The sequence below is a fragment of the Anser cygnoides genome, chromosome 2, assembly GCF_040182565.1.
Source record: "Anser cygnoides isolate HZ-2024a breed goose chromosome 2, Taihu_goose_T2T_genome, whole genome shotgun sequence".
NCBI classification, from domain to species: domain Eukaryota; kingdom Metazoa; phylum Chordata; class Aves; order Anseriformes; family Anatidae; genus Anser; species Anser cygnoides.
The window spans coordinates 85,241,407-85,256,116 of record NC_089874.1 but is presented as its reverse complement, the minus strand read 5'-3'; the positions used below and the strand labels follow the sequence as shown (position 1 = coordinate 85,256,116).

General features: G+C 36.7%; 1 protein-coding gene across 6 annotated transcripts in view; it reads right to left on the bottom strand.

Annotated features, from left to right (window-relative positions):
• Nucleotides 1-14,710, bottom strand: part of DNAH5 (dynein axonemal heavy chain 5) — a 145,882-nt gene that overhangs the window by 124,294 nt on the left and 6,878 nt on the right. The gene's annotated exons all lie outside the window — the stretch shown is intronic.

Sequence of the window (14,710 nt, the reverse complement as noted above, 5' to 3'; positions counted from 1 at the left end):
GCTATTTTAGCTCTGCCATTCTCTAACATTGTCTCCACTTTTCCAGAAGTGGAATGTCATCACGTTACTGGCCTGTCCTACACCTTCTCAGAACAGGGTAGAAATTTTTCTACTAATTAGATATACAAAAAGCAACCTTTTTTGGCTGAATCAGCCTCACACTAGAAGGTAGTGCCATAATCGTTAAAACTGATGAGCTTTGTTGTTTCAACAATTTGAGCACGACTGGCAATGGATCTTTAGCATGGAAAAATATAGCCACTATGCCAATTAGATAGTTTCTATGTAATTCAGAAATAAATAAATAAATGTGGTTTTATTTTGCTTAAACTACAGTGAAACTACTTTTTGTACTTTGCTAAGATTCTAGCACAGAGCTCTAGATATATTGCAGCACAAAGTATTGATCTTACACAGATTATTAGTTCCCTCCTACATACAGGTGGCATAGCCACCATTTCTCCTACAAGTGGCTGTTTATACAGGCTGAAAGTATAAGAAACCTCACAACTAGGCAATCATGTCCTCATATTTGCTTCAGTTCCTTTAATATTTTCTAATCCTTTAGTTGCAATCTCTAAAGTCCTATATCATGTCTGCTAACTGTTGTGTATAGCCGTTCACCTAGAATTACGCAATATCTGATGTCTATGCAACCACAAAACTTTAAAAGTCCAATTACCTTAAAAAAAAAACAAATCCATCCCTAGAGAAAACAGGCAATTATTAACAGAATAGTAAATCTATAGTTCTCTGCAAACTGAGACATTCACTTGCATTCATCATTTGTCACTTTGGGAAGGCTCTTGCATTGTTGTTGGATATATCTCTAGTTAATACGAGTTGCGTACATTTTTTCCTGACAGTCTTACAACGCAAATCAAGAACAACCCGCCTGTCATGCTTCCATATCTTGATGATCTGCTATCATAGAATCAGAATGTCTCAGGTTGGAAAGGACCTCAAAGATCATCCAGTTCCAACCCCCCTGCAGTAGGTAGGGATGCCACCCACTAGATAGGTTGCTCAAGGCCTCCTCCAACCTGGCCTTGAACACTTCCAGGTATGGGGCATCCACAGCTTCTCTGGGCAGCCTGTGCCAGTGCCTCACCACCCCCTGAGTGAACAATTTCTTCCTAAACTCTAATCTAAGTCTCTCCACTTTTAGTTTAAAACCATTACTCCTTGTCCTATCATCACCTGCCCAAGCAAAGAGTTGCTCTCCACCTATAAGCTCCCTTTAAGTATTGAAAGGCCACAATGAGGTCACCCCGGAGCCTTCTGTTCTCCAAGTTGAACAGCCCCATCTCTTTCAGCCTTTCTTCATAGGTGCTCCAGAAGTGCTCTAGCCCTCTGAGCATCTTCATGGCCCTCCTCTGGACCCGCTCTAACAGGTCCACATCCTTCTTGTGCTGGGGGCCCCAGACCTGGATGCAGTACTCCAAGTGTGGCCTATTTCTAAGAATGTTTTCTCCTCACCAGAGTAAGCGTTCTCCAGTCAGAAATTCTCACTTCTCAGTTGCTGCAGCCATCAGAAGAAACTTCTACCTCATTTTTAGGATTTGTCTGCCCCAGGAAAAGTACAGGAAATTTAATTTCAGTGCTTTCAATAGCAAGTCATTAATTTAAATATATAAAAGCACTCAGAAAACAGACTGAAAACTGATGAAAATACCAATTTTGATTTGCATATTATTTATAGCATATTTTAAAGATATTATTTACTTAGGATGAGGAATCTCAGAGAATGAAGGGTAAGCAAATATTGAGCTTTTTCCCCCCATTTTCATTTTTTTCATCCCATCTTTAAGGATCAGACATCAGAGAGCAAAATGATATGGAAGAGAAGTAAATTTCTACTACCCCAGATTTGTTTCCTTCCCTATTTTTGCATGGGAGTGCATTTCAGGCCCTGAAGCACTCAGCCCTATTGTATCGACCATAACTTCAGTGAGTGAATTCAGTAATCTGTTCTCAAAATTCTTTGAACTTTAAGGTGCTGACTTTGACTCCCCCCGCATCTTGCTTCTAACAACAGTATGGTCATGCCCTAGGAGTTCTTGTACAATGGTGTTTAGGGATACATACTTTTGTAGTGAATTCCGCAGGACATAAAATACAGACAATCTCTAACAACCAGGTTTATGTAATTCAAATAAATGTCATCTAAGAGAACACTGAAGGAGCAAGGTTTAAAGATGAAAGCACTGCTCACCCACGTAAGCTACTGCTTGTGTATTTAAGTGAGAAGCGGCTGGTACGTGCAGTAGCCCTTATCTGCAAACCCTGAATAGGCTCAGCTAGCAACTCTGATCAAGGTCATACAGCAAAGCCTCTTCATAAAGTTTAGTGGCATAGGGGAATCCAGATGGATTGGCATTCTCAAGACTAATGTCATTCTCATGCATTCTCACTTAGCTATCTGGAAGGAAGGATTGTCCAAGTTTTTATATGGTACAGCTTAACTTTAGCTCTTCATTTAAAGAACAGCCGCACAGCCACTTTTAGTTTGTTAGGTCTTTTCCCCACTCCATCCCCTGTCCCTTACCTAAAAAGATAAAAAACAATCCATGACAGTCTCAAAACAGATGCAAAAACAAAGTTAAAACAATTACCTGAGAAGTCCTTTCTGATGATTAGTCTAGTTATAACAAGTAACTTGCTTTATTTTATACAAACCCCTAAAATTCCTAATATCTAAATCCCAAAAGTTTAGCACAAGAAACATACTTCAGCAGATATCTGCTCGTTAAGCAGAATAAAGGGGATATTCTTAAGTCCATTTTAACACTTACCTAAACCCAGAAACATCACACCACCAATGTGAAGCAACAAATAGGAAGTAAAAAAAAAATAAAAAATAAATAAAAGTCTTCTAACTATGATAGTATATAACCATATATATTTAAGCAGAAGATAACAAAAAATCAGAAGTCAGAGATGCCTTGGGTCTTTGAAGCAATAGACTCAGAAAAAACATTTTGACTATTGCCAACTTCTCCACTACAGAGTGAGTGCAGTTACTGATGTGTCTGCAGACTCTAAACAGCATGAATGTTATTTAGTATGCCAGCCGTACTTGCTCAAGTTAAAACTTGTTCCTGAACACAGTTTATCCAGCAAGTAATGTATTTGGTTGTCAGAACATTGTGCATCACTGAGTTTCAACACACACTGATGAAAGTCTTATGGGTGAGCGAAACATGAAATTTACTGAGAAGTTCAACAGTAAAAGAGTCAAAAAGAATGAGAGTCTATTGTCAATTTACTGTCTTATCTGAAATGTATTTAACCAACACAATAGTCCCCCATCTCTCCTGTAACACACTAAGATGCTTTATATTGTTCACAGACTTCACTTGAAAAATGAACTGCAAAGCATTTTCTTACGCTTTCCAAGCAACTTGAGTTTTCAACAAGCAGACACCTTCTCATTCTCTCCTCTCCAAAAAGCACACACCCTACAGAATTAGGGCAGTCACCTCAACTGACTCTTAAATGTCAAATATCAGGCAGAGCTTTCCAATGTTCGTTATAACATCATGTTAACAAAAGAAGAGTTTGTTCAAACAACCAGCTTTTATGATTAGTCTAGGGGTCTTAAAGACCACTATATTTTATTATTGTTTTTCAGTACTATGCATGTGCATTCAAAATTCAATTCCCTTTTTACAGGTACAAGAGTTAAGTTAAATTTCAGTTTTCCTTGGTGGCAGAGCCCACCCTTGTTTTGTTGGCAGATCCAGCAGCAAGCTGTTCATTGTACCACTGTAACATTTGTGAAATTATACCATTGCCAGACCACTGTAACAATCTGGACAAGATATAAGTACCAGTACTAAAGGCATAAATATGTCTGAGTGCAAACTTGCCTTTCACAATGAATCGTGCACCTAAGCCTTGGCTGATACCCTACCAATTAACTGTAAGACCAGCTGCACAAAAAAAAAAAAAAAAAAAAAAGCTATTTCATCTGATAAATACCTATCCCAAATGCTTTTTTGCTTTAAAAGACATAGTTTATACATTTTTTTTTATAATTAGAATATTTTATGAAATGAACATCATCCACTTATGTCATTTTAAAATATATATTTGCCACCCACCCACCTTCAATTCAGGCATTTTTTTCAAGCTGTATGGTTACTAGTCTGGACCTAATACAAAGTTCAGTTTTCCTTACCTTTATAACTCTGCCAATGCTCTGTTTCCAAAGTTGCTTTCTTCCAGCTCTAAACATTGTACTATTTGATATAAACATCAAGTACTATTTTTCAACACTAAGCCTTAAACTGTGGTGCAAGCTTCTTCATTCATCATTTTGCTCTCTCCCCCCAACCTTTTGTTCATCTTTGTTTCATTCCTTTTCTTTAGGAACACCAAAAAAGACCTAGAAAATACAGTGAAGACCTAAAAAGCTAGCAACTATTAAGCTTAGCTCTGCATCTATTTTTTCCTTAATTCAGCTGCAATGTGCATTTAAATTACTTCAAGACTAAATTGGACAACTTGAGAAACTAGAGGGCTCTAACCACCAGAATTTACTGCCTACAGATTAGGAGTTGAAAATCATTGCTACCAACCTCAGTGTTGTTAAGGTGATATTGTTTATATACAAACACCACTCGACACAATCCATCATGCTCAAGGGCAACATAACCATTTGCAAAAGTCAGTTTAATAGCTGCTTATTTGATTTGTGTTTAGCCTTCTTAAGTAACGCTCATGTCAACAGACACCTTTGTTTCCTTGTCGCAGGTGACTGGTTAAATATATAGCAACAGCTGTCAAGCAGCTTTCAAATAGCTATTACCTACCAACTACTGAACTACCCAGGTTTCTATTCATATATTTTATACAAGCACATTCACTCTCGGTTATTTTTCAGTTGTGCGATAGTTGCTTAATAGAGCAATTTTTCTTCAACAATGAACAGTTTTTTTCTTTTTGAAATAACCTTAATTTTTTCAACTTCAGTGACAGAATCCAATCCGATGTCCCCTTGAAAATGCCAAGAGAAACAAGCTAATGATCCAATATTAGGAACAGGAAAAACAACACACTTTTTACAGCTATTTCACTTTTACAGCTATTTCAGGCTTAGAATGCTCCTAAATATTTTTGCCTCCATTGATATCAACATGAATTGTATCTCCAATCACTTGACAACCTCAGTGTTGATAAAAATCTCATGAGTAAAAGACATTTTCCCCACGTTATCTGATTTTTCATACAATTTTCCCCACCTACTACTATCAAATCTGATTATATATATATGTGTGTGTGTTTGAAAAACTGAAAAGAATTGCATTTACAGCCTCTCTTAAAAATTAAACATACTAGTGAATATTACACAATGAGTTAATTCTGGATATATTTCAGAACACTAAAGAGTGTTTTTAATTTGTAAAAATTTAGATTTTTTTTTCAGTATTTAATAAACCTTTTATATATATATATATATTATTAGCAATCCCCAACCAGGCCTTTAATTTAAAAAATGCATTTTCCCCCTAGATGTTTTAGGAGGTAAGATCCATGGTGAAGCCACATTGGTTTTTTAGTAATGTAATATATACATTAAGGTGGATATACAATCTTGTATTGTAACTCAACATTCTCAGAATAATTTTAATATGCCACGTATCTCTGGATAGCCATGACTACGTTCAACACTCTACAAAATGTCTGTTTGGGGTAAATCAACACTATACAGGTCAGTAAAACCAGGAAGTGAAGAATCAATTGAATTAGTAAAAAAAGTTTTCAGATGAAAACATTTAGTTGTCATATTATTTGATAATTTATGCAAGTTCATTTCACTATGTCAAGAATTTTTGGATGGTGCCGTACTGCGGAGCTCCAAGGAGTTTCTTTCCTTATGGGTAATTACAGGTAGTGGTTAGCTGCCATCTAGTGGTTGAAAGCCTTGCGTACATTGCTTTTATGCTGTTCTTTCACAAGACCACAGATACGGCCACGATAACAGTATTTGGCGATTGAAATACAAACGGAGTTGCCCCTTACAAATCAGAGATGAAAATCTACCCTGAATGAAAGAGGAACTTAAAGAAAAGCTCATCATCCTCTGATGAATTATTTTAATATAACTACAATGAAAACAATCAAAAGTAAAGGTGAACTTTCTTATGGTACCTGAACTGCTTTCGAAAATCAAATAACACTGAGGTTTTAATAACTTTAACTGAGGCAGGGATTTTTTTTTAACTGCTTTGCTTTCAGCCTATCATAGCTGAAAGATACAATTTCTCCTAAGTTAGAAATCCCTTGAACCTTCTTGTTTGATGAGGAAAAAGATATGACTAAGGTTTTAAGCTGTAAATAATGTCATCTTGCTGCCCAACAGGCCTTTTATGGTGAAAGATGGCACTGCTTAAAGAATTTAACTACCATGTAGCACATCCTAGTGTAATTCTCTGCTCTGCTTTATGCAAAACATTAGTTCTCCAGTTCTCTGCTTGCCTATTTCATGCTCTGCTAGGAAAATAAAAATAAAAATTAAAAATAAAAAAAAAAGATAGCACAAATACTGAATATATAAATAGACAGATATCAATATGCAAAATAAATTAATTAACCTTCTGTTTACCAAGATAGACAGGATGTTTGGGTCTTATTTATTAATTAATTATATTGTTTTTATTATATTAGATATATTATATATAATATATATTATATTGTATATACTATTATATAAATATATTAAATGATTAATTAAAAATATAAAAGTAAAAAAATAATTTTAAAAGTTACAAATTAAGAGACAGCATTCTGGGGACAGAAAATTTTAGTTCAAATAACCATGCAAGTAATTTATTTTCCATTTTAATGAGCTACAGAATCTGACACCTTCTCTGCCCTTTTCTATTACCAGTTATTTGGACATTGTGCCCATTATTTTCAGTCAGAGTAAGGTATGGATCAAAGGCAAAAATACTCTGCCTCATGTTCTTCAAGTGTCCCCAGCATTGCTCAGATGCTCACAGTATCCCATGCAGTGCAGACTAGAGAGAGTGATAAATTCTCAACATGTAAGTTAAGACTGGGAGAGAAACAAAGTCCAGATTCATTGGAAGATGGGGAAACAGCTGAAACGAAGGGAGTGCTTGTTGAAGAAACAAGTTAAGGAAAATCTATAGCTCTTACCCTTGAAAAAGAAGATCTGGGGTTGTTTTTAAACCCAGCCTGAGGAAAAGCTAGCAGGCATTAAAGAGCACATGGTTTCAAACACATCTGCTTGAATTAAGTGCCAGAAACCCTACATCTTCAAGGCACATGATAGAGCAGAGGCTGCCACCTGTCACATTGGAAATCATAGCAAAAGGCTGGAAAAGGTATTGTCCTTTTGAACAGGTGGAAGGAAATAGAAAACCAAACAGGAAACCAAAACAAGTGCATACCTGTTTACACCTAAGCTCAAGAAGTCCTATAAAAATGCTGGGGAAAACTGGAATGTGGTCTCTGAATGGAGACATCGCTAGAATAGCACTAGAAACTCGGTATAAGGAAGGTATCACTGGCACATTGCACCATACATCTAGCTATTTATGATACAGGAAAGATGAAAAAGCCTACACCAGTGTAAAAGAGCTCAGTGTTCAAACAGTTTAACAAGGCAACCAACCAGAGCCTAACAGAGTGAAGTTTCAGTAGTCACAAATAAAATAGACATAGCGTAGGATGTTGGTGACAGGTTGATTAGGAAGGAATTATTGACTGTGACATGCTAGTAGTGATCACAGACAAGCCTGTGGCAGGGAACAGTATCAGCAAGAAACCTCAGGGGGTCTCCATATACACTAGGGAAATACCATCATGCTACTTCAAAATGAGGAACCGCTGAAAAAAAAAGAAGGTAAAGAGAAGCAGTCAAAAGAATAAAATGTTTGTAGACAGACGGCAAACTATTTAAGAACACTGGAAATGCAGAGCAACTGCACAGCTTCTACCAGAAACACTTGAGGAACCACTAGCAAGCCAACACAGATAAATGATAAAGTAAAAGCACGAAGGCATCCTCCAAAAAGCTGGAGTAACACTGATATAAAGAAAATCCAGGTGAATTAAAGTCTGGAAACTTAAAGGAAAATGCAATGAGGCAAGGTGAAGCAATGTGATATGCAACGAATACAACAGCTAATAATAGATACAGAAACCTGAACTTTGACTTGGATCCTGACTTAATTCTTCAAATTTGCTTCAACAGGAGTGGATAAAAAATAAATACAAAGTATTGCCGGAAGGCAATATAAGATTACTAGGTTTATATACATTTTTGATGCAGAAGAGTTCAATATTTCCTTCATAGGAACCACCCACACTCCCACTTAAATAGTAACACTTTGTGGCTAGACAATGATATAAGCTGATAAAGAAAGAAAGAGACAAAGAAAGAAAGAAAATGAAAAAAATCAATGGTAAGTAATGATTTAGATATTTAGTCACCCAAAAATTCTAAAGGAAAGCAAATCCGAAAGAGCAGAACTACTTAAAGTGACATGCAATTTGCATCAATATCAAGAGGACTAGACACTGGCTTATAAAATGTACATGTTCAGGGTCGCAAAGCTGAATGAGAAAAAAAAAAGATGAGAAAGACAGACGAGGTAAAATGGCAGAAATTATAATGAAGAAGAGAATTAAGGACCAGGTAATTAAATTAATTTCCCAAGAAATTTTCCCAAGGAAAAGTCAACAAGGTTTTTGTAAAAGAGAGAAACACTCATCAGGATCTGCTGAGGTTCACTGAAGGGGTTAATAAGAATTTGTGTAAAGAAGATTGATCTAAATGACCTGGATTTGCAAAAAGCTTTCAGAAAGATCCATTGTCAAATGCTTTTAAGAAAAGCATAAGGGAAATGACCCTTCAGCAAAAAAAAAGAACTCAACTAAATAGTGGGAAGGAAAGGACAGGAATAAAATGAACACTGAGTCATTACAGAAACAGCAGGTCACCAGTGGAGCTCTCCAGGCATCTGCGCTGTTCAACATATTCGGGTGGAAAAGGCAAAAGCTGTGACAGTGACAAAGCCTCATGATGAAACCAAGTTATTCAAGGTAATAAGGATGACCACAAGAATTACAGAACCTTCCAAGACTGAACAACTATTTGTGAAAGTGGCAGATGAAAATTCGTTGTAGATAAACACAAAAAGAATAATCCTGATTTCATATGTAAAGTGAATGTCTCTGGTCATCACTACCATGAAGTCTGTTTCTACCTTTCTAAATAACAGGCTAAGATAGAGAAAGTACTTAATAATACTTAAAGTACTGTAAGATTTTAATTTAAAAATAAAATTTTAAAATTTAAAAATACTTAAGTACTTTATTTTAAGTAAAGCACTTAAAGTACTTTACTTTACTTAAGTAAAGTACTCCTTACTTAAAGAAAGTAATTATCATCCTAGATAAGGGCTCAGTTACAGGTATGACATCACATGAATGGAAAACCAGACCCCATCTGTCAACTCAGGATTAAGGTTGTACTTTACTCTTTGTCTTTCCAGTTCTAGCTTTGTTCAACTGTGCCAAAAAGGAAGCTGTGAATACTCACTGCTTACTAGATACCAAAGAAAAGAACTTTGAGTTTTGAGTTGGTTTGGGTTTGGACAGGGTTTTTTCCTGCTCAGTTTCACAAGGTGGGTGGAGCTGCAGTTTGAAAGAGTTTAGCTTTGATAAATTCTCCCCAGTAGTTTAAATACAGAAAAAAATGAAAGTTTCTTTTAGTAAGCCAGCACTATTTTTACCCTAGTAGTCTCCGTATTTTCCTTTTTAAACACTAAGCAGCACCTTGTGCATTTGAGATGCAGAAACTTAGATCAACAGCAAGTACAATTTTCAGTAATTCAAGCACTCAAAACCCGACTGCTACTGCCAGAAGAATCATTTGATGAGATCCTACCCCAAGACAGCTGAAACTGAAAAGTTGACTACATTTAATCATTTATGGATCCATCTCACTGCATGCGATGCTGTAGTGGAGTTATTTTAGCTATTTGTTTTTCTGAGAAGATGACAAGTTATGAAACAGGGGATATTAGGATAGTAGGGTCCAGAATGATTAGTCTAGCATAGCTGAACATATATTCTTCTTTTCACAGAAGGCTGAAATCTTATGTGGTTTGAGAATATCCTATATGTGCTGTAGCACTGAGATGAATGTTAGGCCATCTTCAAGGTGAAACCTTGCTTGTCCAAGAAAATAAAGCATAAGGGTATTCCTGTGTCTTGTGCCATCTGCATATATCCGCTTCTGTTCAGAAACAAGTTTTACAGCAATGACCACAGAATTTGTTACAGGACTGCCAACAGTCACCTGTGTCTCAAGGAAAGAACGATTTAAGCTGCCATGTCTTAGACACAAGCATATCAAATAAAAGTATGACAAATTAAGCTGCCTGAGCAACCATTACCTTGCATTGTATTACTGATCATTAGATTTGGTTTCCAGTTCCACACCAGACCTAACTATTGCTTTCCTGTTACCTCTAGCTCCAGAATAAAATGGTTTTCAGTGAAGGATAGAACAAAATAGATTTAGATAAGATTTAGAAGAGACTTGCTCACTCTTCAATATAAACAGCTCCTGCAATAGAAGAGCTACACAATATCCCATAAATAATGTACACGAAAAGCAGCAGTGGCAGAGAGAGATTCTATTGATAGCAAAAGGCAAACACTGGACAACATTTCCACCAAAATCATCATGGGGCTAGAAAAGTCATGAAATCAAGACAGTCTCAGTCTCAGTGTAAAACTTCATACTGAAGTTCTCCAGCCTGCCTAGCTTGTCTGGATTTCCTTTCCTTGTGAGCACCAGTTAAGCGTGCATTCAACAGAGGTCCAGAACTCACCCCAAATTTTGCATCTCTTCCTTACGTTTGTATGGATGGAGCAGCCTATCACATAAGGTTCGCTGCTTGTTTAGCATTTCATGAGAAGGCATTTCTTTCTCTTCTCTTCTTCACGCTACTTCCTCAGGCGAAAAAGAGCTCTGGGGTCCTCATTCTCTCATTCCCACATTTCTGAAGTGGAAATGCAGGCCTCCAGCATAAAATGGGCAGCCAAATCCACAGTCTCTTTTATGGAAGAAGATCCAAAACTTTTACTTGGCTTTTTTAGAAGAGTTCTTAAGGATTACTTCCCTTGAAGGTAACATCTATCAATTAACAATTCAGTCCCAAAGACCTTTCAAGCTACCATAGATCACCTTTCAAATATAAATGCAGTGGTATCTACTTTCCTCTTATAAGCACGCACCATTTCACCTCAATCACAGCAAAAGTTCTTAGGAGTCTATGTCAAAAAAGAAAAAAAAAAGGAGATTCAGGAAGATTTTGGTCAAAGTCAGAAGAATCTCTAACAAACAGAAGTTGTCTATGTGTGTGTATACACATATTTACACACTTATATACACCTATATCTATTAAATATATACATATATTTATATGTATAAATAGCTCACAGCTTCCTATACAGAGACAACACTGTGATACCATCTGCAGTGAAAGTAAAAATGATAGTATTCAGTAGCTGTTGCTTAGCATTAAACAATTAAAAGATTCACTTTTCAAGCTGTTGCATGGCAAATAAATCATCACTGTAATAACAGTTAATGGACTAATTAACTTGTTGCTCACTTAACCTTTGAAATAAAGTTGTTTTTCTTCCCTGCAGGCCCCAACAGGAAGCTAAGGTAGGGTGTTCTTACTCATTAACTTGGCAGCATGTTTTGAATTGAGCATTTTTATAATTAAATCAGAACTGCTATAGTATTAAGTCATGCATTTGAAAAGTAAATTCTAAACTCAAGAGATTCACGCTCATGCAACTCCGTATTTCATTAATTGGTGATAATATATACCTCAGAAGTTCAAAGACCAGTTCTTAGAAGATTTCACTGGTGTATTAGGCATAGTTCAGCTTAGAACCACTGCCAGCAGGGCAGGCTAAATGTCTTTTTTTTCCTTCCATACTACCAAAAGGGAATCTCTCCTGGGGTCAGACTGCACCGATTAACCCACACTGAGTAAATCCTGAAGTTTAGCCTGATTTTTAGCTCTAGTTGCATACAGAATCTTGCTTTTGCTTAGTATTATTACCACTTCCTTTATAATGTAATGACCAAGCCACCTGTGGGCATATAATAGAGACATATTGATAGAGAAATATTAGTTATAACATAAATTGATTTGAATACTGTCAAATCCCTGTGAGATCTAAGTTATAATAATACTTAATGTTTGACCTCCTTTCCAGTTGCCTATAGAATGTTTTGGAGTTTTTATCAAACTGCAGTTAGGTCCCCTTTCCAAGGGGAAAAATTCTAACTCTTACAGTTTTAATATGCTGTACTGCAGATATTCTACCCAGAACTTCAAAGGTTCTCCCACCAGCCTGAATTCACACTGAGCAAATCTACAATTCCTACAGATCACTATGCATACTTTGCAGGAAAAATGCAGTCAGCGTTCTTGTTGACTCCTAAGAAAGGGATTCCCTTTTCTGTTTCTCAAAAGGCCTAAAATTATGTATGTTTTTCATACAAGCAATTACGCCTACACAGATGAATAACTAGCATTACCAAAACACCAGATTCAAAGAGCAACACTGGAAGTGTGTCAGACAGCCATCAAATGTGTGGTTTTTATAACAGGTTTGGGTTGTTTTTCCTTTCCACAACTGGGATTAAATAGTCTGTTCAACCCATACAGGATTCCAAGTCCTTCACATGTTATTTTACTACATCACTGAGTCACCTTGTTATTTTAGCAGTAACTATCTCCAGAGGAGGAAAAAAAGAAAACATTATTGAAACAACAAAGCACCTGACTCTGCCTTACTGTTTGCTATCTATACAGCTACTAGAAGCTGCTAAATCAAAATTCTGCAACATGGCAATACCCAAGATAGATCACTATTTCTTTGAAACTTGTCAGCAGTCACAACAAAGGTCACGAGCCCTGGAACAGATAATACGGGGAGTGTGGAGAATACAATTCCTGTCTTCATTGTCCTGCAAGGTTTCTCCTTTGTAGACAAAGGGAAGATGCATCCATTCATCTGGATTTCAAAGTCAACAGAATAGCACTTTTAATAAATTAATCTCTGGTAATTTGCTAGCTTTAAAAAGTCTGCATTTTCAGATATACATTCTATAGCATCTTGAGTGTTTTTATTTGCTACTCGAGTCCCCAGACTTTGGCCATTTGCATTAGATACAGAGCTTTCACAAATACTTTACTGCAGCTTGCTTATCTCTCTTGATGGAGCAAGGAGCAATCTGCCTACATAGCTCACTACAGACACACCAGTAGTAAGCGTGATATATCATCTCTCATCAGACTGCATGTTCCGCATTACAGCCATCCATTCATTCAGCATTTTTATATTGAAAATATATCTTTACTATTAAAACAGCAAAGCCTCCAAAAGTCAAGGCAAGTATTTCCAAGTCAGGAGGAATTTAAGATAGTTTTTAATTGGTTATAAAGATTCTCTTTGTTCTATGTTCACGAGTCTACATGTAACATTAATATGCAAACTTATGACTATCCAACATGTCTAAGGGGGAACAACAGAGTTGAAACCCAAACACTGAATTCCTGTGTTCATCAAGAGGTCTCAGTAGAGTCACCATAGCCTTCACATCAAGCTCTAAGGGTATGCAACTACCCTACAGTCCTTGAGGATTCCTTGAAGAAGGTATGAAAGTTAGGTTTATTTTAACTACTGTAATAAGAGTTCCGCAACAAGAACAACACTTTAATGCTGAATGAACCTATCAGTAATCTATACAGCAGCAAATACTACACTAGTTGGTCCATGATGACAAAATTTATGTTGGGAACTACTGTACTAGAATGATGGTCACCGACAGCTAAAACTAAACTTGAGTTTTAAGTTTCCAAAAAAAAGTTCCTAATAGACATGCTCACTATCTTCCAAGTTGAATACTAAGCAAGTATCTTAGGTTCTTCACCGAGATGATTGTCGTGCACTGGAACAGGCTCCCCAGGGATGTAGTCATGGCACCAAGCCTGTCGGAGTTTAAGAAGCATTTGGACTGTGCTCTTAGTCATATGGTCTGAATTTCTGGGTAGACCTGTGTGGTGCCAGGAGTTGGACTCAATGATCCTTGTGGGTCCCTTCCAACTCGGGATATTCTATGACTCCATGATTCTATCAGCATCAGCCAAAACTGTATTATCAAAATTCCTTTAGGCTGATGTTGCTTTTCATAGTTCTTGAGTTATACTATTGACTTGCAAGCATTCAATTCTTTTAAAAGCTTTTCCTTCAGGTCTTGTTTCCTGTATGTCATGGCTATCTAGATTTATGCAGATTAGAACTGTACTCCATCAAGAACTCTGCTCCACGTACATTTGTTAATGCTAGCTTCTTCATCCTTCTCCCTGACAGTAACGCATTTACCAGGTTGACAGTGGGAAGGAAGGATTGCTACATTATACAGCGGCTGAAATATGTCTCTATTCCTAATCCAATTTAAGCATGTTTTCATTCTGCAGGAACCTCCTTTAGATGTGCTGTTTATCACCATTTCTCTGTAAGAATTGACTTTCTCACTGTATGATATGCAAGTTATCCTGCAGACAGTTAGTACGGTATCATAAAGTACTAAGTACATTCTTATCCTTTCTAGAGTTAAAACCTCAGCTTCTCAATC